General features: G+C 49.6%; 1 long non-coding RNA gene across 1 annotated transcript; it reads right to left on the bottom strand.

The window, feature by feature from the left end:
• Window positions 1-14695: 14695 nt before the first annotated feature.
• LOC116582983 lies at window positions 14696-25112 on the bottom strand. Its single transcript, XR_004282576.1, has 5 exons — window positions 25056-25112; window positions 23320-23386; window positions 22489-22560; window positions 17579-17653; window positions 14696-14952 (listed from the first exon to the last, which is right to left on the bottom strand). It is a non-coding gene; the product is annotated as an uncharacterized LOC116582983 (long non-coding RNA).
• Between the last annotated feature and the right edge of the window lie 539 nt (window positions 25113-25651).

The raw sequence follows: 25651 nt of genomic DNA, 5'->3' as shown, positions 1-25651 counted from the left end.
CTGTACCTTTTTTTTTTTTTTTAACATTTTATTTATTCATTTGAGGGAGTGGGGGGAGCCAGCAAGAGCATGAGCAGGGGGAGGGGCAGAGGGAGAGGAAGAAGCAGGATTCCCGCTGAGCGTGGAGCCCAACAACTCCGGGCTCTATCCCAGGACCCAGGGACCATGATCTGAGCTGAAGGCAGATGTTTGACCGCCTGAGCCCTCCAGGTGTCCCCATGTGTATCTTCCACAGTACCTGGGGTCCCTGACAACTTGGCCTCTCTCTCGGGTTCTGACGTCTGAATCACCTTGCTTCTAGTAGCTTCTTCCCCATCCGCACTGAGCTTCGAGCATTCTCTGGTCTGCTAAGTCAGTTACTGTTTGTCCATTTGCTTTCTGGATTCCAAGTTGTTGGTGACACCTCTGGACAGCTGTTTCTTCTCGCTTTCTTTCTGTCCTTGTGGATTTATATCTTTTTTTAAAAAAAATGCTTTTACTGTCATTTTCCTGGGGGCTTTGGGGGAGACCGTCGAGGTGCGTGGGCGTGCACCAGTGATTCTCTGGCTGATTGGAAGTCACCTCTCCATGTTTCCTGTTCAGTAAATGTTGAGGGCTCCAGCTGCAGAAACTGTGTCCCATAGTTCTTAGGTAATCTGTCCACAATGAATACTTAACAGACTTGTGCTGAATCTCAGACTGATGGGATTGCAGTGGTGAGAAAGTCAACATTTGGGAGACATCTGAGGAGGACTGCCAGCCTCTACCAGCTCTCTCTAGGCTTGGACAGTGTTCCCTGCTTCCTGCCTCTGTCTTAGCATTCTGGACCCTAGGAGAGTCCTTTGCTGAGTGACTCAGTCACTCATTCATGCCTTTGTTTCTTTGTTTTTCAGTTTGTTTATTTATTTATTTATATTTTTAGTTTTTATTATTTTATTTTTTTAAATATTTTGTTTATTTATTTGACAGAGAGAGATCACAAGTAGGCAGAGAGGCAGGCAGAGAGAGAGAGGAGGAAGCAGACTCCCTGCGGAGCAGAGAACCTGACGCGGGACTCGATCCCAGGATCTTGAGATCATAACCTGAGCCAAAGACAGAGGCTTAACCCACTGAGCCACCCAGGCGCCCCTGTTTTTTATTTTTAAACTAAGCTTTACGCCAACGCGGGGCTTGAACTCGAGACCCTGAGATCAGGCATCGCAGGATCTACCAATAGAGCCAGCCAGGCACTCCTAGTGCCTTTGTTTTTAGTACTTCACTTCCTGTTGACTTCAGGATCTGAAGAAGCAACCAGGAGCTCCCTGAGCTGCACATGAACAGGTTGGCTGGGAGCCCCTTCAGGAGAGGCGTTTGTGGATCTGTGTATGTCTGTGGTGGGCAGGTTACATGGAGGGGGAGGTAATTCAAGTTGAGAGGGAGGGGGTAGGAGGGAGAGGGACAGGCCAGGGAAAGTCAAGAGATTCAATCAAATCAGTAAGTGTGTTCAGGAACCCCAATTAGCAAAATTTAGGAGCTCCTGGGGAAGGCTGTGCTTCAGTAGCTATAGCCAGCTTCTTGCTACAGGGAGGAAGCCGTGGAGAACACAGCAAAGGTGAAGCAAGGTTGCATGAACATGGCCTTGGCATCTGCTGCGGCCCACCACCCCACCTCTCGCCCACCCTTGGGCCACCAGAAGGAGGGTTAGAAATTGGCTCGAAGGGTTTCTGGCTGCTGCGCTCAAGGGCAGCCCCCACCAGAGCTCAGAGAGCAACTAAATGGGGGGACCAGGTGCCAGCAAAAGCCTCCTTTTGAGACTACACCTTGAACTCCTCAGGACAGCTGGAACCTGGCTCCCTGAATTGTTCCTGGGCTCGTGAACACCCAGCACTTACCTCTGACTCAAGCAGCAGGATGTGTGTGTGGGAGGGGTGGTTAACCAGGTCAGTTTTTCTTCTCCTTCTTTTCTTGGAATGTACAGATCCAAAATGTACAGCTTGATGAATTTATGTGTATATATATTTACACATATGTAACCATCACCCAGAAGCAGGGAGCTATAGAACAATTCCAGCACCAGCTCCAGAAGACTCTGTCATGCTCCCTCGTAGTCAACACCCCCAGAAGCGACCACTATTCTGACCTCCAGCATTACCAGTGAGGTTTGCCTGTCCGTGAACTTCTCATAATGGAACCCAACAGCATTTACTCTCTTGCGCCTGGCTTCTTTTACTCGACGTGATGTCTGTAAGCTTCGTTCATGTTACCGAGGATGCAGTAGCATGTTCTTTTACACTGCTGCGTAGTATTCTGTCTTGTAACTGTACCCCGATTGATCTGTCCTTCTCCTGTCGACAGGGATGTGCACGTTTAGCACATTCATTCACAACTTCCAGAGAGTCCCGGTAGGAAGACCACCAGTCCCCTAGCAGTGTCTTGGAGAGGCCAGGTCCTTCCCTTGGAACATTAGCGAACTTGCTGTGGGGGCACTGTCCGCAAGAGGAGGTCTCGGGTTCTTTGCCCAAGACTGCAGGGATCTATGATACGGATTTATGAGCTCCGTGGAGCCCGTGGAGCTGGGGATCTGAAAGCCCAGAGACGGTGCACCCCTCCCCTGCATCGCCCGCCCCCATGGCTCACCAGTCCATTGTAACCTTGGCAGAGGCCAGCCTCGCCATCCCCCATCGGAGTTTCTTCAGCCAGTAATGGCAGAGAGGCCCCCCTTCCATATCAGGCCTATGGCCAGGAACAACAAAAGCAGGAAAAGCCCCAGGGACGAGATTTTGAGCAGCTGACACCGGGCTTTAACCTCCTCACCCTGCCTTTGTGAGGCCAGCCAGGACTGGGTACTTTGGCCAGGCCTGTCCGCCCTTTATGAGATCTGCCCTGGGAGCAGGGGCCCCAGACAAAGGCCAGAGTTCTGCTGAGCTTAGTGAAAGGAGAAAGAGCCCATTGATATGCGTGGGAGTCCCTTTGCCCCTCCAGCCTCCTCCCCTCCTTCCCTCCCCCTGGTTGGGGGGGTGGAGGTCAGCTCAGCACAGAGCAGGCTTTGGGCAGGGCTGGACCAACTCTGAGGGAGCTCATGCCTCCAGTCCCTCCCAGGATCCTCTTTCTTGGAGGCACTGAATTTGACCTGCGCTCCGGTCCCACCACCACCACATGCTGGCTGTGAAGAAACCAGTGGAAGCTCCTGGCCCTTCATTATCAGCAAATGAAGTTCCCTATCCCCACCGCCTGCTGTCTCCCCAGTTGCTGACACCCTTCAAAGAGCCCCCATCCTAGTTTGGCCTTGGTTCCAGCCTTGAACTTGCTGTCCCTTCAGCCGGGAATGCCTTTTCCTTGCTCTTTGCTTGTCTGCCCTCCCCATCATCCCCATCTCTACTCAAATGGCACCAGAGTGGCCTCTCCTGACTACCCTGGCCCAATCAGTACTTCTGGAACACATCACCTGTTCTATTTTCTCCATAGCTTTGATAGCTTATGTACTCGTTCATTTCTGTGATCAGGAGCTCTTCCCTCCATTAGGTATGTAACGTTGCTAGATGTAATGTCTGTCGCTTGTGCCTTCCTCCAGCCCCTACCAAATTCCTATGTTCTAGCCCTAACCCCCAGTGTACTGATATTTGGAGGCAGGGCCTTGGGGAGGTCATTAGGTTTCGATGAGGTCACGAGGGTGGGGTCCTCATGATGGAATTAGTGCCCTTCTAAGAAGAGGCAGCAGGAGAGAGGTGAGGGTACAGTAAGAAGACAACCCTCTGCAAGTCAGGAAGAGAGCTCTCACTAGGACCTGGACTGACTGGAAACTCGAACTTGGACTTCCTAGGCTCCAGAACCGCAAGGAACAAATGTTTCTTGTTTAAGCCACCGAGTCTGTGATGTCTTGTTAGAGCCACCCAAGCTGCCTGATACAAAACTCCTTTAGATCATGTTTATCTCACTCGCCAGTGTACCCCTGGGACCACCAACAGCACTTGGTGCAGGGACAGACAGCCCAGTTATTTATTGCTGTGTAACTAATCACCCCTAAACTTAGCAACTTAAAATGGCAAAAGTCTTTTTTCTTAATGCTTCAAAATTTCTGGCATGTATGCGGACAAGGCATGGCAGGGGCAGCTTGTCACCACTCTAGAAGGACAGGGAGTCCAAAGGCTGGTGCTGAAATCACCCAGAGGTCTGTCCACTGGTGGGTGCTGGCTGTTAACTCTCAGCCCGAACACCTGCAACAAGGCTTCTTCACGGGCTCGGTCCACCCAGACTAGCTTGGGTTGCCTCACAGCATCACTGCGGAGTTCCAAGTGGGATTGGTTCAAGATGGGTAGAAAAATGTGGTATCGGGGCACCTGGGTGGCTCAGTTGGTGAAGTGTCTGCCTTTAGCTCAGGTCGTGGTCCCAGGATCCTGGGATCGAGCCCTCTGTCAGGTTCCCTGCCCAATGGGGAGCCTGCTTCTCCCTCTGCCCCTTGTTCTCTCAACCTCTCTCTCTCTCTCTCTCTCTCTCTCAAATAAAATCTTAAAAAAAAAAAAAAAAAGGCAGCATCACCTTTTAGGAGTCAGGCTTGGGAATCAAATAGCCATACTTCTACTATAGTCACACACCCACCCATGTTCAAGTAGAGAGAACACAAACCCCACCTCTTGATGGGAGAAGCCTCAAAATCACATTGTAAGACGAGCTTGTAGGTTGGGATATCTTGTGGAGGCCATATTTGGAAAACAGCGTCTGCCACATTACCCAGTAAATATTTGTTGATGGATGACTGCTTTATGCTCTCGACCTCTTTCTCCAGCTCCCTGCTTTGCCACTTTACCAATCACATGACTTGGGACAACCTACTGTTATCAGTCGGTTCTCCAGAGAAACAGAACTAACAGGATATAAACATCAACATAAACGTGCGTATATATAGATGAAGAGATTTATGTTGAGAAATTGATGCATACAATTGTGGAGGCTGACAAGTCTGAAACTTGTAGGGTCAGAAACTCAGGCGAGAATTGATGTCACGGTCTGGAGTTGGAAATACACAGGGCAGGCCAACAGACGGAAAATCCCAACAGGAGTTCACACTGCAGTCTTGACGCCGAAATCTGTAGGATGGGCTGGTGGGCTGGAAACTGGGATAAGATTCCTATGTTGCAGTCTTGAAGTAGAATCCCTTTTTCTCCAGGAAACCTCAGTTTTCCTCTTAAGGCATTCCACTGATTGGAGGCATCCACCCACATTATGGAGGGTAATCTTGGTTTATTTAAAGTCAGCTGACTGTCGATGTTAATCACATCTACAAAAATACCTTTATGGCAACATCTGAAGTATTTGACCAAACCACTGTGGGCCATAGCCTAGCCAAGCTGACACATAAAATTTAACCACCACCCTTAGCCTCTCTGAACCAGCTTTTCCCCTTTGAAATGAAGATAAAAAGTCCCTCACCAGGCTGCCGGTAGGATGAAATGGGAACTGATAGGTGGAAGGCAGCCTTGCCAGTGGCTCACTCCCATGATCTCTGTCTCCTGGTATTCATGCTCTTGCGTAATCCCCTCCCCCTGAGTGCTGGCTGGACCTGTTGACTCACTTTTAATGAACAGAAATGGAACATGGAATTAGGCTATACAAAGACTTGGTTCCCACCTTGCCCACCCTCTCTTGCTTTCTCGCTCAATCACTCTGAGGGAAGCCTGCTACCATGTTGTGAGGTGCTCACGGGGAGGCCCACATGGTGAGAGAAAGTCTCCAGCCAATGGCCAGTAAGTGCGGGAGGCCACTAACAGCCGCGTGAGTGAGCTCAGAAGTCCTCTACCCCACCCACCCCCACAGTAGAACCTGTGACTGGTCAATATCTTGACCACAGCCTCACTAGAGACCCTAACTAGAGGTACCCAATTAAGCTACACCTGGATTCCTGACCTGCAGATACTGTAGCAGTGGAAACATGTGCTGTTTTAAGCCTCTGGGTTTGGGGGTAATTTCTTATGCAGCAGTAGATAACTAACACTTTATATGGGTAATAAGTGCCTAGCATGCTCCCTGGCACACAGTAGGTGCTCAATAAATGTGACTGGAATCTGATTCTTTTCTTTTTTTATTTTTATTTTTATTTATTTATTTTTTAAAAGCTTTTTTTTTTAAAAGATTTTATTTATTTATTTGACACAGAGAGATCACAGGTAGGCAGAGAGGCAGGCAGAGAGAGAGGAGGAGGCAGGCTCCCTGCTGAGCAGAAAGCCCGATGTGGGGCTCGATCCCAGTACCCTGGGATCATGACCTGAGCTGAAGGCAGAGGCTTTAACCCACTGAGCCACCCAGGCGCCCCCGATTCTTTTTTAATAATAATTTTTTCCCCATTTTTAAGAATCTCCACACCCAACATGGGGCTTGAACTCACAACCCCGAGATCAAGAGTTACATGCTCTACCGACTGAGCCAGTCAGGAGCCCCCCTGCAATCTGATTCTAACTGAGCTTGGGTTTCATGTGAAAGCTCTCCTAGACAGATTTGCATCTTCACAGAAAACGCCATTCCAAAGGCATTTTGTCACGGCATTTTCCAGCAAACTAAGGGGAGGGAGGATAATTTTGAGACCTCTTCAGGTCACACGACACAGGTGGTCATCAGTTTTGATTCCAGGTAAGGTAGTTTTTCTCTTCCTCTTGAGAAAGAAACTACTAGAGGAGGATGTCTGACACAGGGGCCCTGGCAACTTCCTCAGGGTAAGCACCTATATTGACATCAACAAACACCTACAAGGAGGGCATGCAAGATACGGCTGGGGAGCAAAAGCCCAGGGTCCCTGATTCCAGAGCATGCACAAGTCAGTGAAGAGGTTAGTGAATAATGACAGCAATGCAAATATAACTATAAGCTGACACCAGTACTCTGAAGGGAAGGATTCTGTAAACTAAGAAACTGACCTAGACTAGAGGGGTCAGAATTTCTTGGTGGGGCAGGAGGGAACATGCAGGTGGAGATATGAGGACAAATGGGCATGAGCCAGATAAGAAGGAAGGGCAAAGCATTGCAGACAGAAGGAGTGGCATGTGCAAATGTCCTGTGATGGGAGGTAATATGGCCTATTTGAGAGCTGATAAAATATCGGGGTGTGAGGGGCGCCTGGGTGGTGCAGTTGGTTAAGTGTCTGCCTTCAGCTCAGGTCATGATCCTGGGGTCCTGGGATGGAGTCCCAGCACTGAGCTCCCTGCTCAGCAAGGAGGTCTTCTCCCTCTCCCTCTGCCCCTCCCTCCTGCGAGTGCGTACATGTACATGCTCACTTTTTCTCTCTCTCTCAAATAAATAAATAAATAAATCTTAAAGGGGGGGGCGCCTGGGTGGCTCAGTGGGTAAAGACTGCCTTTGCCTCAGGTCATGATCTCAGGGTCCTGGGATCAAGCCCTGCATCGGGCTCTCTGCTCAGCGGGGAGCCTGCTTCCCCTTTTCTCTCTCTGCCTGCCTCTCTGCCTACTTGCGATCTCTGTCAAATAAATAAATAAAATCTTAAAAAAAAATAACAAAAAGACAAGATCTGCGTGTGACTGGAAGACAGATGGTGAGGGGGATGGAGTGGGGAAGGAGAGGCTAGGGTGGTCAGCAGGGGCCAGATTATGCCGGCCTTGTAGTAAGTGGTAGCAAGGGTTTGGATCTTTATTTGGAAAATAATAGGAAGCTCAGGTGACAGGTGGGAGGCATCAAGCTGATGGAGAACATCCCCTACTCCCCAGTGGAGATGAAAGGCCAAAAAACATGAACTCTGAGTTCAAGTTCTGACTATGCTTCTTACCAGCTGTGTGACCTCTGGCAAGTTTCTAAACCTCTCTGTGTTTCAACGCCCTTCCATGTAAAGGAAGCAAAATGAAGCCTGCCTTTTGGGGTGCCATCACGTGAGATAAGCTTGGAAAATGTCTGTGCCTGGTGAGCCCCTGCGAACTTGTGATCGAATTCTGACCAAGAGAGTTTGTTTTTTGCTATGACCGAAGACACCGTGTGTACTTACTGTTGTGTTTGAGAACATTTAGTTCTGCATCGAAGACAAGAAAGCAGTGGGATGGATGGAATTCGTCATTGATAAGGAAGTTAGTAAGCTGGGGAAAGCGTTAGGCAGATAAGGTAGAGCATATGGGCGAACACAGAGAGAAAGAGGTAGAAGGAGCGAGAGATTCCTAATATTCATGAGGTACTAAATATACAAGAGGCACAGAATATTCATGAGGCACTAAATATATTTAAGGCACCTGAGGCACTAAATATTCATAATAAACTAAATATACATGAGGCATATGAGGCACTCAATATTCAGCCACCCATTGGTAACACTCATTCTGGCCCCATGTGTCCCATGCCCAAGAAATGCAAATTACTGCCATGGCTGTTCCTCGGGCTAATTGGAGACGCGCAGCCGAGGCCAGACATGCTGTCTCTGCATCTCTCTGATAGAGCATGCGTGCGCCATTGGCCCCGGGCACCTTCCAGACTTCTATGCACCCCAAACCTCAACTACGGTCTCGTACCCACACAATCAGCGGGGGAAGGCTGATAGAGGCAGCAGAGAGAGACGGAGCATCGCCTACCCCAGGATTCAAGCAGTGCAGTCCTTCTGTCTGCTTGTACCCTGTCCTAAGTATGTGATCCTACCCCATCTCTCTCTCCCCGCTTTGGTGTGTTTCCAGTTGCTTTGCTACACCGTGTGGATTCGAGCTCTTTGTCTGAGTTTGTGAGCCTTGCTTGCCCGTGATCTCTGGGATAGCTTGCCTGGAGGTGTACTCAGGGGCCACGGTCGGATGGAGGTGAGTTCCTGCCTGGCGAGTGAGTCACAATGGAGGATGAAAGTCTCCTGGCTCCGTGTCAGACAGAACATTGTTCTGAGCAGGTCAGGCGTGGAGGTTAGAAGCACGGGAAAGAGGTGTAGCGCACCATCAAGCCAGCTCTAAGGTAATCCCAATTATCTGCAGTGGGTGAGAGTTTAGCAATGCCAAAAAGGTGTCGAGGGTTGAAGAGTGATAGTTGTGGGGGCCTGGAGGGACCCCCCAACACCTGCTGCAGGGAATTACTTGTGCTGGCCATAGGCTTGCTTAGTGTCAGGTGAGATTTCAAATCCCTTCAGGTATCCTAACAAGAATTCCCAGATTGGGAATGGACAGGCTAAGAACCCCTGTGGCGGGCACTAGTCATCAGTGGTCCCCTAAATTCTCAGTGACTTTGGCACAACAAAGATTGATTTCTCACTCACACACAGTGTGCCCCTTAGGGCTTGGCTGGGGGGTTCTCCTTTCTCTGGCCTTCGCTCCAGAACCCAGGTCAATGGGCTGCTATTTCGAACAGTGCCATCTACTGCGACGGAGGGAAAACTGGCTTACTTCCGGCTCAGAACTCACTGGTTGCCATTGATGGGTCAGGTGGCCCCCGTCATCCCCGGGTGGCGGGGGAAGCAGGCAGGAAGTGCAATTCCTCCTCATGCATGGCAGGTGGGGGAGCCAGCCACGTGGAGTGGGCATCTCTGATTTGACCTCCGGAGCGCCTTCACTCAGATGTGCAAACACTCAAGGACACGGAAGGGTTTGGAGATGAGGGTATCCAGACTGTAAGATCCATATCCCCGAGGCCACCTTCAGAAAACCCTCTGAGGTTTTCCGACACTGCAGACATCCCTACAGACTCATTCCAGTGTCCTCTGCCTCCGCCAAAGCATTGATTCCAGACACTGTGGAACCGTGGAGAAGGTGGCTGATGGTTATCAAAAAAGACGAGTCTCTGTCTTCTGGAGTGACACAGGCAGTGGCCAGGGGTGGAAGAAAGACTCCGGAAAGAAAGGTGATGAATGGAAGGACATCCGGGCAGCTGTGTAAACTTGGCATGACCTTTCCCATTTAACTCATAATAGGTAAATGCTTTTGGCTTTGTAAATAGCATTTACTTTAAGTAGCCCTGTTAATTAGTATTAATTAGCGGCTAGTAGTTTCTGTTGCTCCTAATTGGTGGTTTGCGAGTCAAGGAGTTGAGGTGGAGAGAGGTAAAGGTAAAGGTGAGAAGAGAGGGGGGCTTCTGGTTTTCTAGAATGAGCAATTAGTAATAATTCACTGGAAAGCAGGGGTGCTTTGAAGGCTGAAAAGTTCCCGTGAGCAGTCATCCATGGCCGAATCCACTCCCCATTAGGCTTAATGCAAACACACACCCAGCTTTCTCTCACAGGTGGCTGCTGTGGCTGGGGGCCAAAAGCACTTTCTCTCTCACCCTCGCCAAGTCCTGGACCAGGGATCATCTCCAAACCCCTCGCAGAGGCATTGCCCACTTGCCCAAGCCTGTCTTGGCGTGTCCTCTTTCATCTACAGCCTTGTTTTGGGAGTGTCCCTGGTTTCTGCCTTCTGGGGAGAAGCAAGAGTGCCCGCTTGGCGAGCCAGCTCCGGTCACATGGAAGGGGACAGAGTTGGTTTCCAGAAGGTCACCAAAACGTTAGCCCCTGAACTTCGGAATCTCGGAGACTTGGGTCCGAGTTCTAGCTCCTCCTCTGCCATCCATGGGACCTTGGGCTCATTACACGCCACCGCTCTGAGCCTGCTTTCTCACACAGCTAGTAAGAGGGACTTTTCCACATAGAGTTCTTTTAAGAATAAATGCAATCATGTACGCTAAGTGCTTAGCAAACTTTGCCTAGTACATAGGAAGTGCTCCTTAAATGGCATTATTATGAATAAATCTTAGAGTAGGGAACACCTGAGTGGCTCAGTCGGTTAAGCGTCTGCCCTTGGCTCAGGTCCTGGGATGGAGTTCCGAGTCAGGCTCATTGCTGGTGGGGGAGTCTGCTTCTCCCTCTGCCTGCCACTCCCTCTGCTTGTGCACGTGCTTGCTCTCTCTCTGACAAAGAAATAAAACCTTTAAATAAATAAATAAATAAATAAATCTTAGAGTACTTAGATAAAAGTTGAACCCTAATGAGGTCTTGGGCACAAACCTCAGTTTGAAGCCAGACCCTCGGCACCTACCACCAGAACTGCTCCCCCGGAGCACCTAGGATATGGCTGGCTTTGACCAACATTATCTAAGTCCTCGTGGGAGCCTGGGATGAAGGAGCATGTAGCCTGTCACCCCATCTTAAACAAACCATGTGGATTGTGGAAAGAACTTCAAAACAGCCAGTGGGCGTCTCCTGGTAGGTTTCTAGGCCTAGGAAGCTTTTCTGACCTCAGCTTGCTCTAGACACGTGTCGTAGGTGGATCCTGGCAGTCCCCTGTCAGCCCTTGGCCCTAGGTACCAAATCACCTGGAGATTTTTGCTCACCAGATCTGCTGTTTGTACTGGTGAAGGTGACATTCAGGTGCAAGTAACAGTGACCCAAAGTCACAGTGGCCTGAACAAGAGAGTTTATTTGTTTCATACACAAAAGTCCAGAATATTGAAGCCCAGGGTTGGTTTTCCTATTATCTTGTCACTCATGTGTGCCTAGTGTTTGTTCTCCAGGTCTCTTCTTGGTCCAAGATGGCTGCTCCAGCTCCAGCTTTCATGTTCACATTCCCACCAGCAGAAAAAAGAAAATGGGGCAAAGGACACATCAGCTGTCTTTGAAGGAAGTCTCCTAGAGTTCTGTCCATGGCTTTTCCCATTATGTCTCCGCATAGTCACGTGGCACACCTGGCCGCGAGAATGTCGGGAGGAGAGATGGTTGGTCTGAAGTAGGAGGCAAGAAGCATGTACTTCTGTTCAGAAAGTCTCATCTGGAGCTTCAGTTAGCTAGAGTTGGGTTTGTAAATTGCAACCAAACAACTAAGACAAATCATTATCAAGATTGTTTCCCTAACCCTGTGCTAATAGAGTTGCCCACTGCGATGCCTCAGAATCATGTGCAGGTGGTGGTTTAAAATATTGATTTTCTGGGGCGCCTGGGTGGCTCAGTGGGTTAAGGCCTCTGCTTTCGGCTCGGGTCATGATCCCAGGGTCCTGGGATCGAGCCCCACATCGGGCTCTCTGCTCAGCGGGGAGCCTGCTTCCCCCTCTGTCTCTGTCTGCCTCTCTGCCTACTTGTGATCTCTCTCTGTCAAAAAAAATAGATAAAATCTTTAAAAAAAAATATTGATTTTCTGGGGGCACCTGTGTGGCTCAGGCAGTGGAACGTCCAACTCTTGATTTCAATTCAGGTCGTGATCTCAGGGTCGTGAGACTGAGCCCCATGTCAGACTCTGTGCTCAGCCTGGAGTCTGCTTGAGATTCTCTCTCCCCCTCTCCCTCTGCTCATGCACGCATGCTCTCTCTCAATAAGTAAATAAAAATATTTTTAAAAAATATTCGTTTTCTGGGGTGCCTGGGTGGCTCAGTGGGTTAAGCCGCTGCCTTCGGCTCAGGTCATGATCTCAGGGTCCTGGGATCGAGCCCCGCATCGGGCTCTCTGCTCAGCAGGGAGCCTGCTTCCTCCTCTCTCTCTGCCTGCCTCTCTGCCTGCTTGTGATCTCTCTCTGTCAAATAAATAAATAAAATCTTTAAAAAAAAAAAATATTCGTTTTCTGACCCTATCCCCCAGGAGTTCTGATTCCTTGAATCTGGAGTAGGGTCAGGATGGTATTTTCAGCAAACTTCTATCCCACCCTCAGCCCTGCCCATCATGGGAAGTCCAAGGACTATCATTTGAGAAATGCTGACTGACAACAAGCCACAAAATTCCTGGCTTAAAACAACCATTTTAGGGGCGCCTGGGTGGCTCAGTGGGTTAAGCCGCTGCCTTCGGCTTGGGTCATGATCTCAGGGTCCTGGGATCGAGCCCCGCATCGGGCTCTCTGCTCAGCGGGGAGCCTGCTTCCTCCTCTCTCTGTGCCTGCCTCTCTGCCTGCTTGTCATCTCTCTCTGTCAAATAAATAAATAAAATCTTTAAAAAAAAAAAAAACCATTTTATTTTGTTCACAGATTTTTGTGGGTCAGGAATTTGGAGAGGTTCTAACAAGGACAGGTTGTCTCTGCTCCATAATGTCTGGGCCCTCAGAGGGAAAGGTTTGAAGCTGGAGCTGTCTCAAGGGCTGGGGACTGGAACCATCTGGAAGCTCCTTCATACCCACGTTTGGGAGCTGATGCCGGCTGTTGGCTGGTACCTCAGCGGGGTCTGTGGAGTGGAACACGAACACGTGGGCCTGCCCATGGGTCTCTCGCTTGCTCACAATGTGATTTATGGATTCTAAGAGTGAGAGTCCCAAGAAAGAACCTTGAGGAAACTCGCTGGCCTTTACAGACCAAGCCTCAGAAGTCAGATCATGTTACCTCCTCTTGTCAGAGGCCATCAGATTCAAGGGGGTGCGGACATGGACCCCACTCTGCATTGCAGAAGGGTGTATGGGGTGAATGAGCACTCTTATGACCGCCATCTTTGGAAAATATCTTCTTCCACAGAATGAGCTCTGTGTCTCTGTAGAGGGACCTTCCAGCAGCAAATCTCCCCTACTCCTCTCTGTTTTATGTTATCACATCAGCCTTTCCACTGTGTCCTGACCTGGAAGAAGCCTGACGCTAGGGGAATGGGGCCAGCCTCGTAGCATAGGTTTCCACCTGCTGCGTGGGCCTCTAAGAGGCACTCGGGGTGTCCTGGTCCTGCGGTCCCCTTGGCCTTGCAGAATCCCATATGGCTCAGGAGTGAGCAAACTGATCCAGGTGTGGTGATCCATGTGGGCGGTTTCAAGGAACCCCACTCACAATGTAAAAAGTCATCTGTCACATGGCAATTTGGTCAGCTGAGAATAGTTGCTCCATCTTCTCTCCCTAGATTGCCCAGAAGGGGCAGAAGAACTCTTTTTTCTGTCTTTTTGATATTAACTTGAACAGTGCCCTGGGATGTGATTCTTCACAAGGGGAACACGAACCGTAGTGCCTGATTCCTGGGAACTCTGTGCACTCTGGCTGAGAACGTCCTTGGATATGTGGCATTTGCCAGCACAGGCCTAGTTTGGCTGGTTTCCCACCCAGGCCCCCAGGCTTGGCAAAGCTTGTTGAATTGAAGGATGGCCCCCCTGTACTGGCCCAACCCCCCATGGCCTACCGGATGCCAGTCCTCTCATTAAAATTGAAGAGTCACCTCAGACTAACCTCAGAGACCTTCCTCTGACCCTCTCATCTTCCAGATGAGGGAACAGAGGCCAGAAAGCCAAAGTGACCCAGCCAAAGCCATGTAGCTGGTCAAACTTTCAGTCCTAAGCAATTTCTTTCTTTCTTTTCTTCCTTCCTCCCTCCCTTCCTTCTTTCCTTCCTTCCTTCTTTTCCTTCCCTTCTTTCCTTTCTTTTTAGTAATCTCTACATCCAACATGGGGCTCAAACTCACGACCCTGAGATCAAGAGTCACACACTCTTCAACTGAGCCAGGTAGGTGCCCCCAACAATTTCTGACTCCTCCTAGGGCTCCGTTATGAGAGAGAGGCCTTGAAAGGAGGGCACTTCTCGCATCTTGCTAATTAGTGAAATAACTCTCTCACCTTTCCTGCTTTCTTTTTTTAAGATTTATTTGAGAGGGGGAGAGAGAGAGAGAGTGCACATGAGCATGAGTTGGGGGAAGGAGAAGCAGCTCCCAGGGAGCCTGACACAGGGCTCCATCCCAGGACCCCAAGATCATGACCTGAGCAGAAGGCAGACAGACGCCCAACCAACTGAGCCAGTCAAGCGCCCACCATTCCCTCCTTCTAAAGCCTTCCTTCCTCTCCTGTGTGCACTACCCTCCACATTTGCTGTTCCCACCAACAGATGGAACAGACGTTTATTCGAGCTGGTGTACACATTAAGTTCCCTCTGGAATGAACTTGATGCTGATGGCTGTCCTGGTTCAAGCTGTCATTCAAATAACGCGCGACTCTTAGAGCTGGGCTTTCCCCCTAATAAACTCACCAGTGGTACTATCAGGAACCCTCAGGTTTCATGCTTAATGTTGTCATCAGAAAGTCTCCAGTGTGGTACAGAGGGCAGGACCAGCTCATCAGCATCATCCAGGGCACTTTCAAACACACCCGCAAATCTTTTGACACATCTTCCAAAGCGTCTATGTCCTTGCCCCTTGAATATGAGATGGCCTGTAACTCACTTGTAACCAGTAGAATACAATATAAGTGACAGGGAATGATGTCCCAGGCTAGGCCAGCCAAGGCCATGAAGCTTCCCTGCTAAGCCTTCCTCTTGAGAGACTCGCTCTCTGGATGCCACCTCCACAGACACTTCCTCTCAGAACCCAGCCACCATGCTGTGAGAACCCAAGCCACATCAGAGGTGTCTAATACATAGCCTGCCCATCACCAATGACCTGAGGCAGAAAGTGAAAGTGCAGCTTGCGCCAAGCTCCTAGGTGAAGTCCCCTGAGGTCCCCCTGTGAGAAAACAGGAGAACGCTGGCGTTGGGCTGTGGCTTTGCACATTCTGTTCCCTCTACCTGGAATGCTCATCCCTATTCCTTTGCCTGGCCAGCTGCTTGCTGCCCGTTGCCCAAGACTTGGTTCAGTTACCAGCTGCTCTGGGGAGGCCTCTCCTGACGTCCTACACTGTACACGTTCGTGCACACTCACATTCACACACCCAGAGGCTGGGGGACAAATCCCTTCTCTGGAATCCGTGCCGTGTTATACCTGCGCCTGTCACAGCACTTATCACAGTGCATTGCAAGTGCCTGCCCAGTTAGACCGGAGGTTTCTGGAACTTGGTAATATCTCTTGCCAGTTCTGGCCCACGCACAGTGCTGGTCTTTTCCCTCTCTCTCCTCCTTCCCCCCACCTTCTCTCTCTCTGACTCTCTGGGATGTGCTCTACCTACCTTTCCTGTCGCCCAGCAGGGGCTCTGAGCCCCATTCCTTAATTCTCCTCCACTTTGGCAGATTCAGCCCCGTGTTTGCTTCTCCTGGTTTGGCTTGCACCACGTTTGTGGTTAACAAGGGACGATAGAGCCCTTTCTGGAGAGCCCAGGAGGGTGTGCCCTCCAGGCGCAGAAGCTCTCCCCACCTACCATCCGGGCCAGCAGTGGCAGCAGGAGAGGGGCAGGGTCAAAGAAGGCCATGTGGGGCCTGATCTGTCTAGAAAGTGTCACTGGCCTTTCCCACACTGAGTCGTGTCACAGAAATTGTTGCCGACAGGGGTCAGGTGGCCTAACACTGAATTTGGAGGGCGGGGATCAGCGTGAATGGTGCCTTGCACTGAGGAGGGGCCCCAAAGGCCGCTGGGCTAATGAGGGCGGCCAGGCATTGTGAATGGCCTGCAGATCACTCGGGGGCATGGCAGGGGGCTGGGAGAGGTCTTAGCCCGAGGGGAAGAATGCCCATGTCTTGGGAGGCAGGCCGAGGGGCCCTGCAGTAACCCTGCAAAGGCCGTTGAGTGGGGCCTGTGATTGACAGGTGGGTGCTGTCAATCAGGGGAAGCTGGCAGTGAGAGAGTGGGCCAGCGGATACAAAAGGGGACCTGTTTGATGAGCGCTGGGGGCTGGGCTGCAAGAGAGGGAGGCTGAGCCAGAGTCGCTGGGAGCCTGTGATTCACGGGAGACACAGGGGTTTTAACTGGGGACCTTTCAGGCCTAGACATGGGTTTATTGGAGAGTGTCTGTCATGGCGAAATTGTCCAAAGGAAGCTGCCTTGTCAGTGATGTTCTGTGCCAGATCCTTAAGCTTGCCTCAGTCATTCAGTGAGGCACTTAGTCCCAAATGCAGTGCTCAGATGATGACATTGTGTGTGCTGGAGAGGCTCTGCTACAGGAGGGGAAGGGGCGGGGGCAGGGCTGGCAGTGACGGTGTTATTGTGCAAAGGATTCAGGACAGGCGAGGTACTAAATAAATATTTGATCACTTACGCACAGAGCGCCAGGGCTCCACATTGTATTTTTAAAACAAAATCCCAACGTTCTATTTCCTCAGTTTGAAGATTAATTTAAATTAGATGAACGTAGTCAATCTAGAAAATATTTGGAATGTATAGATTAAAGTACAGAGCCACGGTGGTGGTGGAGGGGGGAACTCCTACTCCCACTGAAAGTCGGTCACTGCCAGCCGCCCGGTATATTTAGCTTCCGTCTTTTTACTTTACATCTTTTAAAATATAATTGTGATCAACTGTACACACAATTTGGTAATTTGCTCTTTTCTTGCTCAGTGTAGTGATACAAGCATTTTTCATGTGATTGCAAACTCCTGGTAAACATCATTTTTAATGGCTACGTAATATGGATTGTATTTTCAATTTTCATTAAATTTCTGTTTTATCTGCAGTCTGATTGCTTCGAGGGGCCTAATTTCTGCCAGCCCTAATCTACTTATCTGTTTGTCAGGAATCACATTTCTACCATGGCTGACCCCTTTTCTGAACCAGGGGGCTGTGGGGGGGGGTAACAAGAAAGAGGGTTTCGAATGGGACAAATGCAGCACGTACATGGGATCACTGGCAAGCCAGAGACACTGTCTGCACAAGACCACCCTCGGCCCAGAGTGTCCTGCAGTCAGTCTCAATTTTAAACATTGCTGTCCTGTTGTGTCCCTAAGCACACTGGTTCAAACAGAGACCACATGACCTGCTTAGGATGAAAAAGTAGGATCCCTACAGGTACAGGCACGTTGTGATAGCAAAGTAAGGGTTAGGGAAAGTGTAGCAGAAAGGAATTGTGGCATCCAGGTCGAGGGGAGGGGTGGGGGGGGTGGTAGGGAAGTTCGGTACCAGATATTTAGCCTCCAGCCTTCACTGGTGATGAACAGATCTGTCTAATACCAGTCCATGTGTCCAGTCTCCCTTCTGAAAAGAGGAAAGAAATTGTAACTCCTTCAAATAGATAAATGGTACTGGGTGTTTAATTCATTAAGGGACAACCCCCAAACTGTGTTTTGTGTGTGTGTGTGTGTGTATGTGTGTGTGTGTGTATACAGTCCTATAAATCTTGACACATGCAAAGACTCTTGTTAACTATTACCACAATCAGGACACAGAACATCTCCATCATCCTGAATTCCTGCATCTTACTCCCCATTTCTAGTCAAGCTTTTCCCCACCCCTAATGTTTGGGAACCACCGATCCATTCCCCACCACTGTAGTGTCATCTATTCCAGAACCTCATATAGCTGGAACCATGCAGTACGTAAGCTCTTCACAATGGCTTCTGTCACTCAACGTTAATGCTCTCGAGATCCCTCCACATTGAGTATTTCAATAGTTAATATTTCTTTTCATGGCAGAATAGTCTTCCATTGGATGGGTATAGCACCATTCGTCTAACTAGTCACTCACTGGAGGATGTTTGCGTTGTTTCCACTTTGGGGTAATCATACAGAACCGTTAGCAAGTTTCTTGGCAGATTTTTGCGGGAACATACATTCGCATTTCCTTTGGATAAATAACGGGTGTGGGATTGCCGGGTCATGTGGAGATCATTGTTTAACTTTATAAGAAACTGCCAAACCGTTTCTCAGGGAGGCTGCAGTATTGGACGTTCCCACTGGCAACGTGTGCTACGTTGTTCCACATCCTGCCTGCACTTGATATGGTCGGCGTTTTTCATTTTAGCCATTCTGATAGGTGTGTAATACAGATCTCAGCATTTCCCTCATGGCTATTGATGCTGAACATCGTTTTCTGTTTATTTGCCATCTGTTATCTTCTCCGGTGAAGTGTTGGAGTGTTTTGACTTTAATCAGGCTGTTAGTTTTCCCACTGCAGAGTTTTAAGAATTCTTGACATATTTTGCAGACAAGTCTTTAGTTGGATACATGATTGGCGAATATTTTCTCCAGTCTGTAGCTTGCTGCTGCTTCATCCTCTTAAGCATGTTTCTCACAGAACAAAAGTTTTCAATTTGGGTCAGATTCAGTTCATCAATTGTTCTTTCATAGATTACCCTTTTGGTTTCATGTCGAAGAACTCCACCTAATCCTAGAAAGAATTCCTGTTTTATGTTGTACGTTCAGACCTATGATCCATCTTGGGTTAAGTTTTTTGGATAAGGTGTGAGGTTTAGGTTGAGATTTATTTTTTTGTTACAGATGTCCAATTATTCCAATGCCGTTTGTTGAAAACACTATCCTTCCTCCTTTGAACTGCCCTGTACCTTCTTCAAAAATCCATTTGCCATATATTGATGGGTCTGTGTTTGGGCTCTCTATTCCACTGATCTATATGTTTATCCCTCCACCACTGTCACGTTGTGGTTGGTCTTAAAATCAAGTAGTGGAATTCTTCCAATTTTCTTCTTCTTTTTCAAAACTGTTCTGGCTATTCTAGTTCCTTTGCTTTTCCACACACATTTTAGAATCAGCTTTTCTATACCTACGAGGAATCCTGCTACAGTTTTAATTGGAATTGTGTTAGATATATAGATGGATTTGGGAGGAAACTGGCATCCTTTCTTTGTGGAGTCTTCTAATCCATGAACCTGGTACGTCTCTTCCCTACCTCATTTAGTTCATTTTCCCTCCCCTCTGGGCAAAGGCACATCTCAAAATGTGGGGCTTTGAGATGAAAAGAGCACCACGATCTGGCATGGATTCTTTCCTTCTACCCAGACACACACTCCCTTTCAAACCCATGAGACATGACTTGAATTTCATTGGCAATTTGGCATTTTGGGGGCAGAGTAAGAAGAGGGCCTTACGAGACTCATTTGTGCATCTGCTAGAGAAGCACATTCTGGTGTGTACCTGGGCGTTCTTGTGTATGCTCAAGTGTACACATGTGGGTGTCTGCACGTGTACACACACACACACACACACATAGGTGGATTTCTGCACTACACACACATATGCACACACGGCCCCATACAGGCAGCCTCCATCCGCCTCTTTAAGGGTCACGTGATGCCAGGTTGAAGAGAAGGAAGGCCGTTTGCCTCACATTCGAGAGCTGGTGGAAATACAACCTTGAAAGAAACAGCACAAATGCACATATACAGAGTTCCTTAGCAACTGCTTGTTGAGAAAAAGAAAGGAATCAGGGAAAAGAGCCAGGAAACAAGAAAAGGGAAGAAAAATGGAGACAGAAAGCAAGCCTGACCCTTTAAGAGAGTAAGCTGCATCCCACAGTGTCCTTGAGGCTTTCTCAGGATCCTGAAAGGGAAGGGGAGAGATACGGGTGACACTTTGAGTCCTCGGGCTGGGACAATGAGCCACGGTGACATGCACTGAGTCAGGAAGGTAAGGAAACGCCGCAGACCCTGCGGCCTCTTAGATTAGCACCATGCCTGTGTTCATGGTCTCAGCAATCCTGGGAGCTGGCATTGTTAGCCCCATTTTACAGAAAGAGGCCGGGAGAGATTGAGGAACTTGCCCAAAGTCTCAGGAAAGGGCAGAGTTTGGCTGCAAACCTGAATGGTCACCCTCCAAGTTCCTTCCTCTGTGGTTGGATACATTCAGCATGAAGCCCTCGGGCTGGGCATGGGCCCACAAAGGGCTGTGGTTACTTGGGGCTATTCCCCAAGCCATCTGGAAAGCCACAGCCCTGCAGAATCATAGGATCCCGGGGCCACAGAGCTAATCGAGCCTACACCTGCCTCTCAACAGCTGACAAAACCGAGGTGCCAGGGGATGGCCACATGGCATGCCCCCAGCCAGAGAGACCTAGAAGCTGGTTCGCTAGCCTCCCACTCTTCCCACATCCACTGGATCACCTGTCTCCTCATGCCACCCGGGTTTGAGAACGCTGGATGCCACCTGCCAGCCCTTGGGAATTCTCATTCATCCTCTCATGATGGGGCCTGGCTGGCTTGCACAGGAAGCACGAGCGAGTGGCATGAGCCACAAGCCACGGTTCTCGCCTCATTCTTCTGCACTGAATCTGCTGAGGCCATATTTGAATGTGCAGAAGCTAAGCAGTCAGAGGTCAGGAGCACTTGTGGTATAGGCAAGAGGGCATGGGAGTCACAGTGCCTTGGCGCAAATCCCAGCTTCCTGAGTAAGACCCTCTACAATGAAATGGCGTCTCCATGCCTCAGTTTCCTGATCTGTGAAATGGGGATATGCATTAGAGTTCTCCAGAGAAATAGAACATACCCTATATAATATATATGTCCTATTGGTGTGTGTATATACATACTGGTGAGTGTATATTGGTATTAGTACATATATATCCTATTAGTCCGTGTGTGTGTATGTATATACACACACACACATATATATATGCCATATGTGAGAGCAATTATCTAGAGCAACCTTCCAAAAGAACTATGAGAATTCTCATGCAAAAGTGAATATATATATATAGAGAGAGAGAGAACGAGAGAGAGAGAGAGAGAGACAAAGAGAGAGATATTTACTATAAGGGATTGGCTCACATGACTAAGGAGGCTGAGAAGTTCCAAGGTCCACAGTCAGTATGCTAGAGACCCAGGAGAGTGAGTGCTGTAGTTGTAGTCTTAGTCTGAAGGCCCAAGAACCAGGAGAATCGATGCTATAAGTTCTACTCTAAAGGCAGGAAACCAATATCCCAGCTCGACAAGCAGGCAGGTCAAGTTTCCTCTAACTCAGCCTTTTGGTGCTATTCACACCTTCAACTGATTGGATACGGCTCACCCACACTGGGGATGGCAATTTGCTGACTCAGTCTACCAATTCAAATGTTAAACTCATCTGGAAACACCCTCCTAGACACACCCAGAATCACCACTAACTGAATGTCTGGGCACCCTGTGCCCAGACAAGTTGGTGCATTCAGTTAACCATCACAGGATGCTAATAGCCTTGCCAAAGGATTGTCTTGGGAAGAAATGAGGTACATGAGGCATCCAGAATAACTGCTAGCATGTAATATGTATTTCACAAGTGAGGAAAAATGACATCACCAGTATGAATGCGATGTCAGGCCAGGACCCTCAGACTTCCAGTGAGTGACTTAGGGAGTGGCCGGGCATAGGCAGTGTTCCATGACTGATGTTAAGAGCTCATGACAGAAGCCGGAGACTCTCTGGGGAAGATGGATGGATGGATGGAAAGAATGCACACTGGCAGCCCCTGGTCCGCCATGGCCCACCTTTGACTCCTTCAGGAAGCTCAGGTTGGGGCTTCCCTACCCCAGAAGACACCAACACAGCTTCCTTTGCTGAGCTGGTGCAGTAGATATGAGATCCCTCCAGTTCCCAGGATGGACAACAATGACACAGAGTGGCCCATCAGAACATGCAGGAGAAGGCAGCAGCCCAGGCATGGCCTCCACACACATTCCCGCCGCAGCCGCCACCCCACAGCCCAGCACCAGGCCCCTTGGCCCAAGGCCTCTGCTCCCATGGCAGTGGCCCAGCGGCTCAGCGGCTCAGCAGCTCAACCCCTCCCGCCTCCCTCGAAGGAACCACCTTCTCATTTGTTTTCCCGAAGCTCTTCAACCCCAGCCGCCCAGGGGGCTAACCTCTAAACTCCTGCCCCCATCTTGGGCTTCCCGTGAAGAGACCCCCACCCCGACCCCCACCCAGAGCAAGGACAGATTTTCACCCCAGACAAGCGTTTCTCCAGGAGAAACAGCAAGAGGGGTGGCTGGGAGAGGCCCCGCCAATGTTTTCGTGTCTCACACACAACCCCATCTGGCGCTGTGTACGTGATGTGTGAAGTGTGCGCACACACCCGGAGGACGGGCCCCTCTCCCCATCACTCACCCTCGGCAGGCCCCGCAGAGCTCACGATAAATCACCTCTGCGCAGAGAAAGGCCGGGAATATGCTGAATCATCTAATTGGGCCCGAAAGACAGTGACAGAATGATTACCTTCCTCCCTTAGCTGCACAGGAGCTGGGCTGCCCGAGGACGAGGACGCCCGAATTGTCTTCCGTTTTCACGTTAATCAGGATCTTCCAGCCTTGGCCAAGGTCGGGGCTGAGGCCCGAGACCGGAGACCTGAGGCCTGTCCGCATCCCAGCCCTCCTCAGACCCGGCCTTCTAGCCCCTGGGCCCCTGCACACCAACCCCCAACCCAAGGCGGTGATTCAGGGGGCCCCCCTCGGTAAAATGAGGCCTCGCCACCACAGGGCACTTTAAGAGTCTCCCGTGAAGGCCACTTTTTAAATAAACCTACGATTAAGTAGAATTACAGGATCCCTGCTCTGTTATGTATTTGTCCCAACTCTGTTCCACAGCAGCCCTTGTCCTACCCCAAAGTCACATTTCTGAGGTTTAGACAGGAGCTGAAGAGCTATTTAGGGGCTTGTGCTCTGTACACAGTGGCTTTTCTCCTGGGCCCTTGGTTGTTGTTTTCCTTGGCAGGGTGTGTTCACTGAGAACAGGCGAGCAAACTAGCCTGGAAGGCAGGCCAAGAATCCTATGGAGGAAGGCTGCCTCTCTGTGCCTCCAACACTGGCCCCACACCCACTTTCAGGGGCAGCTGGACCTGGAAGAAGCCACCAGGAGCCCCTCCTTCCTATGCCCCACTTGCTGCACGCCCCCCCCCCCCACACACACACAGTGCTATAACCGCCAACAAAGCCTATTTACCTGGAGAAGACTTCAAGTCATCCAGGGCCAGGGCTTGTGGGTAGAAGGGAAGGTCTTTGCAGGGCTTCTGGAAGCAGGATAAATCCAAATCACATAAGGAAAATAAGGACCTAGCACAGTGCCAGACCCATGGTCTACACATGTGTTGAAAAAGGGCAGAAGGGTGGTGGGGGTTGGGGTGGAGATCCTCTCCAACACACTAGGAGCACCTGGGAGAAGCCCTTCTGCTCAGGAAAAGGCTCTGTCCGCTTGCAGCCTCCCGGCTTTACCCGCCTGCCCCTCACCCCCAGCAGGAGAGCTCTGCCGCAGAAGAATCTGGCCCCAAAGCTGAAAACCTCCCCTCTTGCTCACCCTCCATTTTGTAGGAAAACAGAAAACCACCTGGAAGAAGTGTCTGGCCTGATAATGATAACGAGGGAATTAACGCTGAGCTGAGGGTACCAGCTTTCTGCTTTGCCTCAGGCCATCAGCTCTTCCGTAGTCATGAATCCTTGGGAAGTATTTAAGGAGACCTGTGAATTAGCTCCTCCCGCCTGGCTGAAGCTGCCACAAAACTAGGACCATGGGCCCTGTGTTGGGCCCAGAGTTGGAGGAGGTCTGGACCCCGGGCCCAGGGGCTGCTGAAGTCCTGCCTGTGTCTGCTCTTGGTTCTGTGGCCATGGGTCTGGGTGCACAGTGGGTCTGGGTCTCCCTGAGTCTCTGTCATAGATCCTGCCAACACCGTGGGCCTCTGGATCTGCTGTGGGGAAGCCCAGACACCTGTAGGGAGGGAGGGGAAGGAATTACTAGGAGGAAGGTATTGCTTTTTTTAAAGGGCAGAAGTGAGTTTCAAAGAGCTTTTTAAAAAGCTTTGGGAAGATGATGAAAATTGTCCCATTATAAAATGCCCCAGCCAGAAGAAAGAAGGACATATTTTATCTCTTGAAAAATCAGTTTGGGGCACCTGGGTGGCTCAGTCGGTTAAATATCTGCCATCAGCTAAAGTCATGATCCCGGGATTCTGGGATCAAGCCCCGCATGTTGGGTTCCCTGCTCCATAGGGAGCCTGCTTCTCCCTCTGCCTCTCTCTCTCAGTCTCTCATGAATAAATTTTTTATATCTTAAAAAAAAAGAAAAGAAAAGAAAAGAAAGAAAAATCAGTTCATTGAGGAGTTAGGAATTAGGCCATGCCAAGGAGTTAGGTGGCCTAGGTCTTATGGGCTAAACTGTTTCCTCCCAAAAATTCCTATGTCAAAGCCTTAACCCCCAGGACCTTAGAATATGACTGTATTTGGAGCTAGGGTCTTTAAAGGGGGTGGTTAAGTTAAAATAAGCCTATTAGTGTGGGCCCCAATCCAAAAGGACTGGTGTCCTTTTAAGAGGAGAAGATTTGGACACAGGTGTAGGGGGGAGACCACATGAAGACCCAGTGGGATGGCAACCATCTACAAGCCAAGGAGAGAGGCTTCAGAAGAAATCCACTTGGCCAGCACCTTGATCTTGGACTTCTAGCTTCGAGAACAAGGAGAGAACTTTCTGTTCTCTGAGCCACCCAGTCTGTGGGCCATGACGTGGCAGTCCAAGGGGACTAAAACACTAGACTACAGGAGATGAGTCTTTCGGCCTGGTTTATTTTTTGCTTTGTTTTTCCAACACCTGTCAGATGGTTCTCAGTGAGAAAAAGTTAACCACAGCTGCCTAGCAAAGACCCCAAAACCTAGTGGGCGAAAACCCCAGCAATTGTTTCTTTTACTCACAATTCTGTAATTCAGGCAAGGGCTCTTCTATGCAGCGTCGGCTAGTCCAACCTGATCTGGGGGGAAAAGAAGATTGTATTAGTTACCTCTTGTTGCCTAACAAATTACCCCAACATTTAGTGGTTTAAGATAACAAATGCTTGGAATCTTGTATGGTTTCTGTGGATCAGAAATCTGCATGCCGTTTAGCGGGGTGCCTCCTTCAGCTCAGGGCCTCACAACATGGTGGCTAGCTACCTCCAGGGAAAGAAATGCAAGAGAGAGAGAGTGTGAGGGAGTGCCCAAGACAGAAGCCACCATCTTTTTCTAACCTAATCTTGGAAGAGTCATCCCATGACTTCTGCTGTACTCTAGGAGCTGGGTACTCAGTGTGGTCTACTCTAAGGGGGAAGAGATTATACAAGAGCAAGAATCTATCATTGGGTACCATCTTTGATGCCACCTACCACAAGGACTGACTTGCAAGAGGACTCTGTCACATGACTGGTAAGCTGGCACTGGGTGTTGGCTAGAAGCTCAGCTGGGGCTGTGGTCTGGGAGCCTTGGGTCCCCTCCATAAGTTGCCTGAACTTCCTCACAGCATGGTAGCCAGGTTC

The sequence above is a fragment of the Mustela erminea genome, chromosome X (assembly GCF_009829155.1).
Source record: "Mustela erminea isolate mMusErm1 chromosome X, mMusErm1.Pri, whole genome shotgun sequence".
NCBI classification, from domain to species: domain Eukaryota; kingdom Metazoa; phylum Chordata; class Mammalia; order Carnivora; family Mustelidae; genus Mustela; species Mustela erminea.
This window is presented reverse-complemented; position numbering and strand designations above follow the sequence as displayed.